General features: G+C 35.5%; 1 pseudogene; it reads left to right on the forward strand.

Annotated features, from left to right (window-relative positions):
* Positions 1 to 7227: 7227 nt before the first annotated feature.
* Positions 7228 to 15808, forward strand: part of LOC118740938 — a 15483-nt pseudogene continuing 6902 nt past the window's right edge.

Here is a 15808-nt window from a genome sequence, read left to right on the forward strand (position 1 = left end):
AAAAGCTACCTACGTACCGAATTTTAAGCAAATCGGAACGTAAATACAATTTTTTAGAATAGATCGGTCCCTGGTCCACTTCTCGGCAAAAATTGATCACATATGCTAATACATGCTAAAAAGCTACTTTCGTACTAAATTTTAAGCAAATCGGACCATAATAAGATTTTTTCGAATAGACCGGTCCCTGGTCCACCTACCCTAAAAAACGTAAAATTTTTTTAGCCTAAAACATGGTGGTTACCGAAAGCTATTTGTATACAAAATTTCATGCAAATCGGACCAGCCGTTCGCGAGATTACCTGTTACAAAAAAAGGGACTTCTCTTTATATAATTAGTATAGATAATCATATTTTGGCCTTGACACTTTTGCTAAGTTTTGGCCGAGCTTCTCCTCCGATTTGTAGCGTACGCCTTTGCTGTCACACAAATGGTAGGGCCTACAGTCTTACGCCGACGCCGAATGGCGATACAATTTTTATGATGAGCTGTTTTTTTATTAAAGACACTAAGATTTTTAAAATATTTTCACTAAAATTTTATTAACCTAAATGTAAAGCTTATGCGAAGTAGTTATCTAATTTAATGTAAATTTTAAACATTTTCAAGATAAGATATGAATTATATTTAAAACGTAAATGTTAATACAACTGGGCATGAATCACGTAACTTTAAAACGATAGTCGTTCAAACGATACTGACAAAACGACCTCGCAAAAACACTGATTTATGCATTTGTTTTGCTGTTGCGTGTTACTGTTACTGTTACGTGAAGCAAAACTAGAATCGAGTTGACAATATCGCACAAACGATCAAACAATTTTTGGTTTTCTTGAAGCAACACAATCTCGACACGATATCGTTCAGACGATTGTCGTCATGCGTGATTCATGCCCTGTTTTATATATAATCCCAAACTTATGATATAAAATCTCTCTACCAAAAAACTTAAATTGGGTAACGCCGGTTCGAATTTTTACAATTGAGCAATTGTCTAAAATCTTCCTTTTTATCAAAAAGTTGTTTACCAGGGTGTCTTTGAACTAATGATTGGTACTGAATTAAAGAATGCACACACATAAAAGATTGCAGCCTTTTCAATACTCATTCAGTGTTAAACCTTTTTTTGACTGGGCATTGGTTTTTTCAATCTTGCTATGAATATGTTGATGTGTGAATTCATAACTGCTTTGAGTGAATGGAAAATTAAAAAATTATAAACCTCAATCTTAAGCGAAGAATAAGTAATGAAAACTGGATAGAAAAAAATTGTTGATTTAAAATTGAAAATGACTTCACACTTACACGGCTCTGGTATGTACTACTTACATAAAATGAAGTAGAAAATTGGAACAGAAATTTTTGTATATCAAAATTTCTTCGATCAGTATGTAGCTCTCAAGAAAAAAATTATCGCGCATTTGTTTCTTCTAGAAAGACAGCGAACGCAATGTTATAGGCATCATAGATGGTGCGTCTGACTCGCGAGTCATCTGTGTACGTGTTGACTCACCCTTCGTGTACACACAGTTGAGTCGTCACTCAAAGTCATGCCAAACCGACTCGCGAGTCAGACGCACCGTGTATCCCGCCTATAAGAAACAACAGAAATAATGAAAAATATTTCTTGTGATTTTTCTTGAGAACTGCAGGCAGCCCAGTTAAGGAATAACTTCCGAAAATATGTTTAAAATCCATTAAGTAGTTTTTTTTAACAGTTTATTGATTTTTCTCTTTGAAAAACTTTATACCTTATACCATGGTAAAAACATTACAAGGTAAATTCATTCTCTCATTTCGTCGGCCATGATTTTTTTCTGACGTTTGCCAACATTTTAAAATCACATAAAATTGAAAATAAAAAAATTAAATTGTTCACAATTGTTGTTGTTTGAGATTGAAAATGAGAATGTGTGTGTGAGTTTGAGTTTTGATTTTAAAATTATATTGTTGGCAAACGTCAGACTGCCTCTCAATGGTTTTACCTTGTTATGTTTTTATCATGCCTTATACCTTACTTACATATTTGTTTGCTTTTTCTTTCTATTCTTCATATATAGATGCAGCTCCAGTGGTTATTATTCTGTGTTGCGACACTTCTAATGCCACTAAACTCAGCAGCTTTCAACATCTTCTTCATGGGTCCGTTTCCAGCGCCCAGTCATTGGATGTGGCTGGAACACTTTCTGCGAGATCTATTAGAACGTGGACATCATGTAACAGCTGTGACAAATCATCGCTCCAAATATCCACATGAAAATCTGACAGAGATTATTATTGAACCGAAATTCGATATACCCAAGGTACATTGAACAGGTAGTATCAGTAGAGCAGCTGGTTTGATTTATTTTCAAATTATTTGGTCTCGAAAATGTTAAATATTTTTAATTTTTTCTCACAAAAATTCTGAATTGTTAAAATCCATTTGCATGTGAAACCTTTTTCCGTACAAAACAAGCGATTGAATAGCAGCTTTTGGAACGTTCGCCCAACTCAGCAGCACAACCGCTGATTACTGGCCCTTGCAAAGGATGGATCAATGCTTCGAGAAGCAAACAAATTTACTAGGAAAGAAAGTTGCATCAATTTTTATTTTTTCCAATTTCAATTTTTTATTTTTTATAATTTTTTGTATTTCACATGGCACGCTTTGATTTAGAAGAAAAAATTCAGAACAGTTTTTGACACTTTCGATACCAGAAGCAACAACAAAATACACGCAAATGTTGTTTTTGCTCTACTGATACTACCTGTTTAGTGTGCCTTGGATATACCCAAAATGTATTCAACAAAGTGTGATTGATTTTGACATTGCTCTCATAAGAAACAGGCTATAATGTCAAATTGAAATGAATTGTTACCCATTTGAAAATATTTTTTTTTTCAAATTTGAATTTGTTTAAAAAAAATTTACACAATAATTTTCAAGCAACAAATTTTCTTAATTAACGTGAAATTGTTGAGAGATAAACCGCCGAGGAGAGCAAGTAAGTACATTTAAAGTTTGGTAATAAGTAAATATGTACGTTCGACTTTTCTTAAATATTTAATGTAAGGAAACCAAGATGAAACGGAGCAAAACTGTATGCAATAGAAGTGAGGACACGAAAATAGAGCAATGTTTTAAACCACCTAGTTGCGAGTTAAGACGGCAGCGATGTAGTGTTGTACTACGTGATTCATCTCGCGTTTATGAAAACCACTTCAAGGAAAGTGATTTCATTTGTTGTCCGTTCGAGTCTAGCACTTTCAAACGAGCTCGTTTATACCCAAACTATTTCGCATAAAAAAAATTTAATTTCAAAATTGTTAGAGTTATGGTGCATTTATATGGTATGAAGCCATATGAACTGTTGATACGCTAAAATAGAGGGACTACATGTTCTTATGAGGATTTCAATGATATCGAGTGAGATGCATATAATAGATTTTTCATATGAAAAATTATGGGGAGATACTGTAAACATACTGTTGTGATACTGTTAAGCATATGAAATTATAGCAAGTTGGATTTTCATACATCTTCCTATAAAAAGTTTAACAGATGCAGAGATAACAAGGAGGTTTTTTTCCCATTTTGATGCCTTTTTTAATATAAAACCCATCGAAAACGAGGAAAGCGGCAGCTCCGCCATTCACATACATGCCAAATGTAGGAATTTTAAGAATTAAAAACAATAAACAAACAATTTCAAAACAAAAAAATTCTTTGTACTAGATCTTTTTCAATAGAAACAATTCACGTATGGTGGACAATAAAAATACAAAGCACTATGATAACAAGACATTACACAACATTTTAATGAACTTTATATCACATTTAAGTAAAAATAAGCCTATATTTTCCAAGCTGGCAAAGAAATTAAAATTTTTATTTTTTATTGTTTACAAAAAGACTTGCCAAATATACATATAAGTCAAAATTATAGAAGGTATGTATACTTCTCCCTTTCATTTTTTCATACAGTTGATGCTTCTTTTACAAAATGCAGGGATACCACACTTATTTCGGTACAATATGATCGTAATGTATTTTCAATTCGAAATTAAAGAAAAAACATCCCACGCAAATGTTTGCCATTGTAGAACAATAAGTATATTTGCAAACTAATGCAACGAATGGAGTGTCATATCTCAAAAGGTTAGGAGAATTAACGAAACAAACATTTTATGGTCTTATGTTTCCTTCAAACCGCATTGTTATTTTTTTTAACTCTTCCTTTTGTTTATCGCTTAAGTTATATTATTTAATTTATACATGTGAGTTATTTTCAATGAGCATTTTTTCATTTGCTCCTGAATTTTGGGTACATTTTCTTATAGTATCTCTCATTCTTTTTTATATTACATATATACACTCCGCTGTTCGCGGTCGCTCCTCTATTGGGAATAGTAAACCTCCGAGTGTATTCTGTCATGAAAACAGGTTCTCATAAAAATACTATTGCCGTTCGGAGTCGGCGTAAAACTGCCCTTCCCCTTTGTGTCACAAAATCAAGGCGCACGCCCCATATGGGAGGAGAAGCTAGGCCAAACACTAACATATTATGCAAGCGCAAATCTGTATATCGTCGTACCACGTAACTGACATTTGTGCCAAAAAAGACATTTGCTCACCGGAAGCTCCTATCGTCAAGCCCTTAATCATTTATACTAAAATTTCGATACTCAGACATAAGAAGAGATAATTAAGTTTAAAAGAGAGAACGGTTTTGAATCCTCACATACAAGGTTTTGCATTTTCTTCATGCGCGGTTTTGTACTTTAAATGACGATATGTAAAAGTATTGCATACATATTTTGGTGCCTTTACAAGTATAAAATCCATTGAGAAACGAAAAAAACGGCATCCCTATGATTTCAACTTATGCCAAACGTTTTTAGTATGAAAGACAAAAAACGTAAACAAGCAATTCCTGAACAAAAAACTGTTTATTCACAAAGATGTTTGAATGGAAGCATTGCACATTTGAAAAAATAGCAAACCGCATGGCTTTATTGGCAGTAGGTCCTCTTTAAAGCACATTAAAAATCAAATAAGCTTCTAGTTTCGAAGTTAGCACAAAATGAAATTTTTTTGCTTGTTGTTTACAAAAAAAATACTTGCCAAGTATATAAGTCAAAAATGTTAAACATATATCGCTTTTACTCATTTTTTTTATAGAGTTGGTGCTTCTTTTATAGGAAAATTCATACGGCTTATGATCAGATTCATACCATGTAAATGCACCATTAAGCTCTCATCAAAAATTGGAAACAAATGTAAAATCATACTTCTATAAGTGTCGAATAATGTTTAGGATAAAAAATTTAAATATAAAAATAAACGCACAAAAGCATAAAACTTGGGCAAATAAAAACAAGAAATTGCTAAAAGAGATTTTATAAACAATTTGTTTTATTTTATTGACAAAATATATATATTCCAGGTAATGTAAGTAAAACAAAACTATAATCAAAATAAAAGCCTTGGTATCAGTGCTGACAAGATACATGCATCACTAATACCATGTCCCCACCAAAAAGTTAACCATCTCAAGTCGAACTTAACCACATTACTAACTATTGCTGTCCACACTGCGGTTTGAGGTTTATAAAACAGTACAAATGTAGGGAACAGTGTTCGGACCTCCAAAACTCGATTCAGGACTAAATCGCTGCAAAAATCGGAGCAAAAACAAATTTTCCGTACTAGAATGAATTTTTTATTTTCGTTTCTAACATTAATTGTTTGACTTAAATATTTTCTATTCATGCAAAAATAAGAACGCGAGGCATTGTAAGGATAATATGTTACATATTTAGGTAATTTTTAACATTTCCTATAAAGTAGAACCTATCTAACTCTTAATTTTTTAAAGAGCAATAGGATCTAAACCTTTTCTACTTTATATAAATTTCATTCTACGTATATTTAACTGCTTTATTTAAGTTCTGCATCCGCCAATTTCTACAGCCATACATCAAAAAATAACGAAGTTACTTTATTGACGCATTGCTATGAAAGAGTTTCTTTTTAACAGTGAGAATTGGCTAACTTTCAATTTTTTTACTGAAACCGGTGGTGAACACTCAAAAAAAGGCCCCAAGAGGGTCATAACATGAATAAAAAAAAACGGAATAGATTTGAAGTCATGCGGAGTAGATACCAAATTTTTTTTTTAAAAACCGGACTAAATCTAATCTGATCTTAGTTAAGTCCAAACACCAGTAGGGAACGAATTTTTTACATTTTAACGCTAATGACCCACAGATGGCGGGAAAACACAGGGTTGTATCAGGCTTTCGACGTGGTTTCGAGTTGATTAGCTTTTAACCATCTCAGTGAAATGGTTAAGTGCTGTCATTTTTATATGGCGAAACAACGCCAAGTGGGTTATCGGGATAACCAACTCAACAGCCATAACTACGTGGTTAAGCTCTGGTGGGGACATGGTATAAGGGCCAAAAAGTATAAACAAACGAATTAACCCTTAGTGATGCATGTATCTTGTCAGCACTGATACCCAAGGCTTTTATTTTGATTATAGTTTTGTTTTACTTATATTACCTGGAATATATGTTTTGTCAATAAAATAAAACAAATTGTTTATAAAATCGTTTTAGCAATTTTATTGTTTTTAATTGCCCAGGTTTATGCTTTTGTGCGTTTATTTTTATATATACATTTTTTATCCTAAATATTATTCGACACCTATAAAAGTATGATTTTACATTTGTTTTCAATTTTATATGAGTGCTTAACTCTAACAATTTTGAAATTAAATTTTTTTCATGCGAAATAGTTTGGGTATAAACGAGCTGAAATCACTTTCCTTGAAGTGGTTTTCACAAACGCGAGATGAATCACGTAGTATAACACCACATCGCTGCCGTCTTAACTCGCAGCTAGGTGGTTTAAAACATCGCACTATTTTCGTGTCCTGACTTCTATTGCATACAGCGCACCGTTCAAAAGTTTTGCTCCGCTTCATCTTGGTTTCCTTAGATTAAATACTTAAGCAAAGTCGAACGTATTTACTTATTAACAAACTTTAAATGTACTTACTTGCTCTCCTCGGCGGTTTATCTCTTAACAATTTCACGTTTATTAAGAAAATTTGTTGCTTGAAAAATTTTTATGTAAATTTTTTTAAACAAATTCAAATTTGAAAAAAAAATATTTTCAAATGGGTTAACAATTCATTTCAATTTGACATTATAGCCTGTTTCTTATGAAAGCAATGTCAAAATCAATCACACTTTGTTGAATACATTTTGGTTCTACCTTGCTATGTTTTTATCATGATTGTGAGTATAGTTTGACGTTCATGGTATATTTAGCTTGAAATATAAAAATGCCTACAAGTTCTCACATTCTTTGTAATTTTATTCCCTATTCCCAATATCTTTTGGTTGCAGTTCCCAAAGAGAACATCTTCAAAATGCGTTTCTCAAATGATTTTCAAAACCTGCAAATATGGTGGCATGTGGGACTGTTAACCAGCGAGCATGGGCTCAATGATCCCAAAGTCAAATCGCTGATCGCCAGCAAGGATTTGGAATTCGATCTCATGGTCTTGGAATAGTTCTTCCACGAAAGTTTTCTAATGTTTTCGCACAAATTAAAGTGTCCTGTAGTGACGCTAGGCACCATGGGTTATGCGGATAATATGGATCACGCTATGGGGCTGCTTACGCCTTGGTCCTTTGTGCCACACCTACTCTCGCATACAGATCAAATGACGTTCACGCAACGCGCCTACAATACATACTTATCGCTTTACGATGTCGTTATGCGACGCTGGCATTACATGCCGAGAATGCAGGAAATGGCTGAGAAACATTTTTCCGGATTCATTGAAGGTACACAACTAATCGAACGTCTAGGAAGGTTGCTTCACTGATGACCAATATTTTTTGTTTACATTTTAGGTCCATTACCAAATGTACGCCAACTGGAGAAGAACATTTCAATGATGTTCATTAATAGCCACCGCAGTCTGGATGTGCCGCGACCCAGCATGTCTGGTCTCCTTAATGTGGCTGGTGTGCATATAAAGAAAGCCAAACCGCTGCCACATGATATACAGGAAACCGCTGCCACATGATATACAGGTTTGTCCAACCAAATTCCACTATCTTTCACATAAACTAAAAAAAAAAAAATGCTTTCCTCCCCGCAGAGTTTCCTGGACAACTCCACCCACGGCGTAGTCTATTTCAGTAGGGGTTCCTATGTAAAAAGCACTAATATGCCGCAAGATAAAATCTCACTCATCCTCAGCGCTTTCAGCCAACTCAAGCAGGATGTATTGTGGAAATTCGAAAACTCATCGATTGGTCAGCTGCCGCCAAATGTGAAAATCCAAAGTTGGCTGCCTCAGAATGACATACTCGCCCATACAAATATAAAAGTTTTCATCACACACGGCTGCCTCTTTGGCACCCAAGAGGACATCTACTGGGGTGTGCCTATGCTCTGCATACCGCTCTATGGCGATCAGCATCGAAATACTATAAAGTCAGTGCGTGGCGGCTATGCGCGTTCGCTGAATTTCGGTCAAATGACAAGTGAAGAATTGGTGCTGAACGTACAACTGCTAATAAGCGATTCCAGCTACAAACAGAAGGCGTTGGAAGCATCGCGAAAATTCAGTGATAATCCTATGCATCCCTTGGATGAAGCTTCTTTCTGGATGGAGTATGTGGCTCGACATAAAGGTGCGCCACATTTGAAGTCCGCCGGCGCCTATATGCCGCTCTATCAGTATTTGTATTGGATGTGTTCGGTTGCGCGCTTTTAGTGGCCGTTTTAGCGATTTGGCTGCCGTTTAAGTTTTTGAAAGTCGTGAGAAATCTTCTGAAACGAAAAGAGAAGGTGAGCCTAGCGGCTGATGCGAGCAAAAAGCGTGATGATTTATAGAAATAAATGTAGTCATATAATTGCTTGCACTGAGTGCAAATATGTAAATTAATTTTAAGAAAATAAGTTTTGTAGTCCAAAAATCTATACTCTTTTTGCCTTTTTCAAACTATTACATACTTATGTATATGCTATTAACCAAAACCTTCCGATAAGTGACTTCGGATGACCTCTACACTTCTGCCTTAGTGCCTTAAATAAAAAATCTAAAATTTCAACAGCGGTTTTTGCTTGACTCAGTGGCCCAACATTATTCGGTGGTTAACCAAAACCTCCCCACAGCCGATTTCTTTTCAAATTCCTATTCTCTCATCATCATCTAGAATTAAGCTTGGTACTTTTTTGAGGGAAAGAAAATATAGCTCGTCCAGTCTCAATCCTACCTAAAAAAGCACCAGCTGTGCCTGGGGAAAGCCAGAATATCCACATTCTCATCACCATTCGTCTTCTTCAAGCTAAGAGCTTACTGGAGGCATACAACTTCAAGATGTAGAGGCTAGATACCCACAAATCTCCCCAAGAAGAGGTTAAGAGCTATTAACGGTGCCCCTTGCATAAGCTGGGGAACTGGTATTGCGTGCATATGTCGATTTTGTGACTCCGCCAAAGGAACTTCGTTGCACCTCCGTCTGGGGCGTTAGACAGTTTCACGGAAAGCTCATACACTCCCTACCCCAGGGATCTTTTCTGAAATTTAAGGCTAAGTATAGTGTTGTAATCTGTCTATGGGTGAGCTCATCAGCCAACGAATAGCGTTGGCCAACGACTTTAACAAATCACAGATTGTCGCAATTTTAAACTGCGAAAAATTAAACCTTGAAAATAGGACTATAAAATCCAAGCTGGTTAGAGACTGCTTTGATCCGCTAAATATTTTTATGATGAAACTTTAGAACATATTCTCTGTCGCTGTCCAGCTTTGGCCAGACAAAGAATGATCAACTTTAAAGCTTAAATGGTCGAACCCTTTTTTATAAAGAAATCGCCTACAAAAGCCCTTTTAGGATTCTTTAGGGATGCTGAAGGTATCTTGGTCTCACTGTGTTCGGGATCTTTTTGAGAGATAAAAGAGGTCTTTCAGCTCGCGATGTTTCTTATTCTGTTACACCCAAGAATTAACTAACTTACTAAGCAACTACCAAAGAGCTCATCGCAAAGTTACGAGGAACATCGATAGCTTGGGTAGTGGACCCACAGCTAGATGCAGCGAAAATCTTGGGGGTGCTGGAAGAGTATGATCCAGACATATCTGCGCACTATTAGTACAGAGAAAATCATTCAGGTAGCTTCGACTCTTAACAGCGTAAGCTTAGACATAGCGTTTTGAAACAAAGAGGTTAACTAGGCTTCGGAAAGATCCAGGTGTACAACGAGGTCATAGAACACAATCGGTTCATCCGAACCAACTTGCTGAAGCACGATCTTTATGAACTCACACACGAAATCCTACCTCGCGCAACCACTCGCGAAGCAATTACCACCTTACCAAACTCTCGATCCGTGAATATTTTTATCGGGAGATTAAGAGCTTCAGCTGCATTGAGAGACACCTAAGTTCTTGTCCAAACTCGACCGCGACATGTCCCGCACATATTCGGCTTGTGAAGACAACACACATGACATACACCACTTCTTCACTTTGCTCCTTAAAATCACTCAGCGTACACCCCTCTCTCTATCTCAACCGACTCCATGGAAACAATTCTTTTCGTGGATATATATTTAATTGAGCCCGACAACAGGGACTGAGAAAATAGTCGATCTGGGAATCCATCGAGAAGTACATTGTCGCTCGCTGTGGTGATCTGCTCCTATAGACATAGGGTCGTAGTGAGGCGGTCAGAGTAGGTTTCCTATACTCATTCCCTTTTCGGTTTTGAGAATAACTTAAACCCTTCTAAACACGTGGAGGGTGGCATAATCTGAATTGTTTAGCCTTTTACCTTCCCCGTAGGTATTAAGTATCTACCGGTCTTTTGGATGCCAGTTATTGGAAACAATGACTTCAGATTTTCTGAGGCAACCCTCTCCTGAGTCCGGTTGCGGGTTTCAGAGAGAATGTTTCTTACGCCGACAACTACATCCTTTGAATCATCGGGCACGCGGTAGTTGCCAATTTTCCTCAGCAGCCGTGAAGAAACTCTGCGAACCTGACTATGAGACGACCTTCAGTTCCTGGAAAGTGTCGCGAATAACTTCGACTACCAGCCAACTCAGTACCCGTGGAAAACTTATGGTGCACATCCCGTCTGAGCCGCCACTGACCCGATGCCTGTTGACGGCTGAGAGTTATCATAGTGCGAGGTATGCATGTTGTCAATTGCAAGCAATTTTTTTTTAAATTTGCTTCCACTGCATGGCTTCGCAGAGACCATTAAGTTTCAAAGCGTTACCAGATAAGCTTCGACCCTATTGTACAGTTAATCACTGAGCGCCAGGAGCAATGCTGAAGAACATCGCAGTGCTCTTGGCAAATTGAAAATCCTTGTTGTATCCTTGTTAGGCCGAAAGCCTGCTGAATCGCAGTCTGCTAAGAGCAAGACACTCACATAGTATATGCTCCACTGTCTCATCTTTCGATCTGCATCTCCTACAGATTTTATCAATAATCAGAGCCTACTTAAAGGAGTGGGATACCAACAGGCAATGTCCCGTTAGTACAGCCACCAGTAGTCTAGCATCCTCACTCTTGAGGGAAAAGAGAAATTTCGTGAGCCTAATGTCATACGCTCCGCCCATAATCCTATACATCTGGCAAATTTGCTTTTGGTCCACGTCCTCCGCGCCTTCCGGTTCATGGACATTTCGAGCTCCCGTGTAATCACTTAGAGGGAAATAGGCACCTCCTTTAACTGCGTAGTTTTCGACAGGGCACCTTCTTTGACAAGCCGGTCGGTCTCCTCGTTACCCGCGAGGTGTGTCGGATGCCAGTACAGACGTACATCAGTACCTGTATCTAGCAAATCCAGAGCTGTTCTGCACTCGGCCACACTTCTCGAGGAAGTGCTGTGCGATAGGAGGATAGATAGAGAAACGACTGACGTGCTTTGTTGAACTCAACTTTCGCTTAGGCGGTTACAGCGCCAAATAAGAAGAAGAATCATTTAGATAAATACACTACGCTAAGTTATAAACCTTGAGTTCGATAGAGTTTTAAATATTTAACGTAGTCGCATTTTATCTTCTCTTTATTTAATTTATTTTATTTCGAAAACCTTGACCTTATTACATCGAACGCTGCGCGCGAAATCCATTTCAATAGAGTGAAAGTCAAACGTGAGATTTATAATTAGATTTCAAATTACTTGCGCCCCGCAGAGAGAGCACGCCTCACCGATTATATTACAACTCACCTAATTTCGATTAATTACTTTGCATTCAATACCTTTTTTACATATTTTTCAATGAATGCCTTGCTGCACCAAATAAATATGTACTTGTAAAAGTACATAAGAGATAAATTGACAAACAGATGTTACATATCGGACAATGAACTTTTCGGTAGCGCATACCTACATAAATGATCTCAAAGGAGATTAACTTAACAAATAAGTAAACAAATCAATAAAATATATTAAAATAAAATAATACTCGTCTAAAGGCCAAATCACACGATTGGTGGATTTTCTACAGATATTTATTTTACTTATTTATTTATTTTTACAGTTTATGTGGTTTACATTTTTTTTTATTTTTCATAAAAATTTGACACATGTAAATCAAAACAAGTAGTTTTTAAGAAACAAAAATGCAAACGACTTCAATGCTAGTACATTTAAAAAATTTAGTGATACCGTTATATCTGCATGACACGGTGATCGGAACTAAACCAAATTAATATAGGATCGCCCTTGAGGTATCAACTTTGCGATAAACAAAGAAACCGATAACATACAAAATTATACACTTGTGGTCAACTGATTCAGTTGAAGGACGTTTTCACAAGTTTTGGTAATTTTTCTTTTGTTTATTTAATGTTTATAATTTTTTTATTAAAGTCTAACACATTACATAAAAATTATAAAAATTCAACAAACTTTAACAATTACACCCAACAATTTTAAACTTTTTATAAAATTCGTTTCGGAAAATTTTAGGTATGCATTTTTATAGCCCATTAAATTTTAGTAGCTTAAAGTGCAAATTTTAAAAAGCTAGAAAATCACATTGGTTTTTAACAATTTATTTATTTTCTTTCATATAAAAATAATTGTCGAGCATACTTCATGTGGGAGAAAATGTTACTAACATTTAATGAGCTATAAAACTGCGTACTCAAAATTTTTCTAAAAATTTTAATAAAAAAGGTTAAAATTTTGGGGTTTAATTGTTAGTTTGTTGAATTTTTATACTTTTTGTACGTAGTTTGAAATGTGGATTTATGTGGTGCTGGGTAAGTAATGTGCTAAACTTTTATAAAAAAAATTATAAAAATTAAATAGACAAAAGAACAAGTAATTTTTAGCAAAAAAAAAAACCGACTTCAACTCTCATAAAAAAAAAAAAATATATATATATATCTCATGATCCACTGATCGGATCTTAACCAGATTAGTACGGAACCACATCTGAGACACTACCTTTCCGATGCAAAAAGAATTATCGAAATCGGTTGACGTGGTCCAAAGTTATGCGGTAACATACATACATTTTGGAAGTCGGTTAAAAATAGCCAAAAATGGTCAAAATGTCACTTAACTTAATGAGCTGACTACAAGAGTATACAGGGTGTCCCAGAAGTAACCTGCCAAACTTGCGGAGAAGGTAGGTGAGCTCCCTGATAAGCAAAAATTTTTCAGGTAAAAGTGTCATCGTTTTTGAAATATTTAATTTTTTTTGAATTAAAAAAAAATCGTGCCTTTTCATGTATTTTCTTTAACTGCATCTACAAAAAAGGCTATTCTTAGTAAATTTTTTATGTAAAATACTTCCAGATAGTTGCTTCTCCATACTCAAATGCAATGTAGTTAAAATATATTAAGGAACCATTATTATTTGGGACTATATTGCGATTTTTAACTTTTTGATATTTTCTTCCCCAACTTTACCTATCTCTGGTGAAAAAAATGTACTGAGCTATAACTTTACATTACACAAAAAATTGCTCATTTAATAGATATTTCAGAAAGGTGCCACTTTTACTATTTCGAATAGAAAAAAAAAGTTATAGCCGCTTTTGTGGGTAAAGGACTGAGACACGCTAGAATGTATTTAATAGATTTAAATTTAAGTTGGTCTTGTTACCGACCAATGGCATGCTAAATAATACAAAGGTACATTATTACTTGCTCCTGACATTATTTTGTGTTACTTACCGGGATTCGGACTAGAGTCAATAACAAGGGCTATATCTATCAATATTTTTTGTGAAGGATGGGTTCACGTGAAATAAAATATCCCTGAGTTGTTTGCAGAAAAATTTATCCATTTATTGATAAAATATGCTTAAATTGGCGACCTTCTACTCTAATACAAGCTCGGCACCTTTTAAGAAAATACGCTTATAGAGATCTTAAACTCAATTGGGCTATCTCAGCAGCAGCTCCATTTATTTGTTCCCGCAAATGCTCTTCGTTTTGAATTATTATACCCGAGCGCACTTGTGCACAAGGGTATATTAGTTTTGTTCACATAACGGTTGTTTGTAACAGCCAAAACGAATCGAGATAGATATAGACAAATGTGTACATAAATGATCAGAATGAAAAGCGAAATCGATTAAGCCACTTATGGTTACATGTATATATCTTGGTAACGGCTTTACCAATTTCTTCCAAACTTGGCACAGTTGTTGGACTTCGAACATCATACCAAATGAATGAAAATTTTTAAAATCGGACAATAACCACGCCCATATCCCATATAACGGTAATTTAGAGAAATACAAAATCTTCGATAAATGAGTAAATATTAAAGCTAATTTATTCAAAATTGATGCTTGCAACAATTCTTAACCAAGAAATATGTTTGTGATAAAACTTTGGAAAATGGGCGTGGCACCACCCACTTATGATCACATATATGTATCTCGGTAACCGTTCTACCAATTTGTACCAAACTCGGTATGATTATTGTGCTTGCAACATAGAAGCAAAGCGTTGATTATTGAAATCGGACTAAAATTGAGGCCGCTTTTCATATAACGGTAAATTTCAGAACTGCTTGAAACTTAAAAATTTCCAAATTTAAGGACTCTAATTTACTCAAAATTGATGCGTTGGTTAAAAAGAGACAACTAAATAATGCCATAAGTCGGAGGAACACAAATGTTTACATTCGATTTTTCACACTGCCCTTTAGAATTTGATAGAAACTTGTAGGTAGCCAGTGACAGAAATCTCTATCAGTCTTGCCACTCAAATAGGGTCAAAAACTCTGGCATTACAGCAAGCTTCACCGTAAATTAGGTGAATATCCGCATATTCATGCGACGTATACTGCGTGTTCTCTGTCATAGTATTAATGACACAATGTTCGAAGGGTCCAATTTCACAAATGCACTTTCATTATTTCCGGTAAGTAACACAAAATAATGTCAGGAGCAAGTAATAATGTACCTTTGTACTATTTAGCATGTCATTGGTCGGTAACAAGACCAACTTAAATTTAAATCTATTAAATACATTCTAGCGTGTCTCAGTCCTTTACCCACAAAAGCGGCTATAACTTTTTGTTTCTCTATTCGAAATAGTAAGAGTGGCACCTTTCTGAAATATCTATTAAATGAGCAATTTTTTGTGTAATGTAAAGTTATAGCTCAGTACATTTTTTTCACCAGAGATAGGTAAAGTTGGGGAAGAAAATATCATAAAGTTAAAAATCGCAATATAGTCCTAATTTTGTAATGGTTCCTTAATATATTTTAACTACATTGCATTTGAGTATGGAGAAGCAACTATCTG

The sequence above is a fragment of the Rhagoletis pomonella genome, unplaced genomic scaffold (assembly GCF_013731165.1).
Source record: "Rhagoletis pomonella isolate Grant_MI unplaced genomic scaffold, Rhpom_1.0 Rhpom_scaffold_00006, whole genome shotgun sequence".
NCBI classification, from domain to species: Eukaryota; Metazoa; Arthropoda; class Insecta; order Diptera; family Tephritidae; genus Rhagoletis; species Rhagoletis pomonella.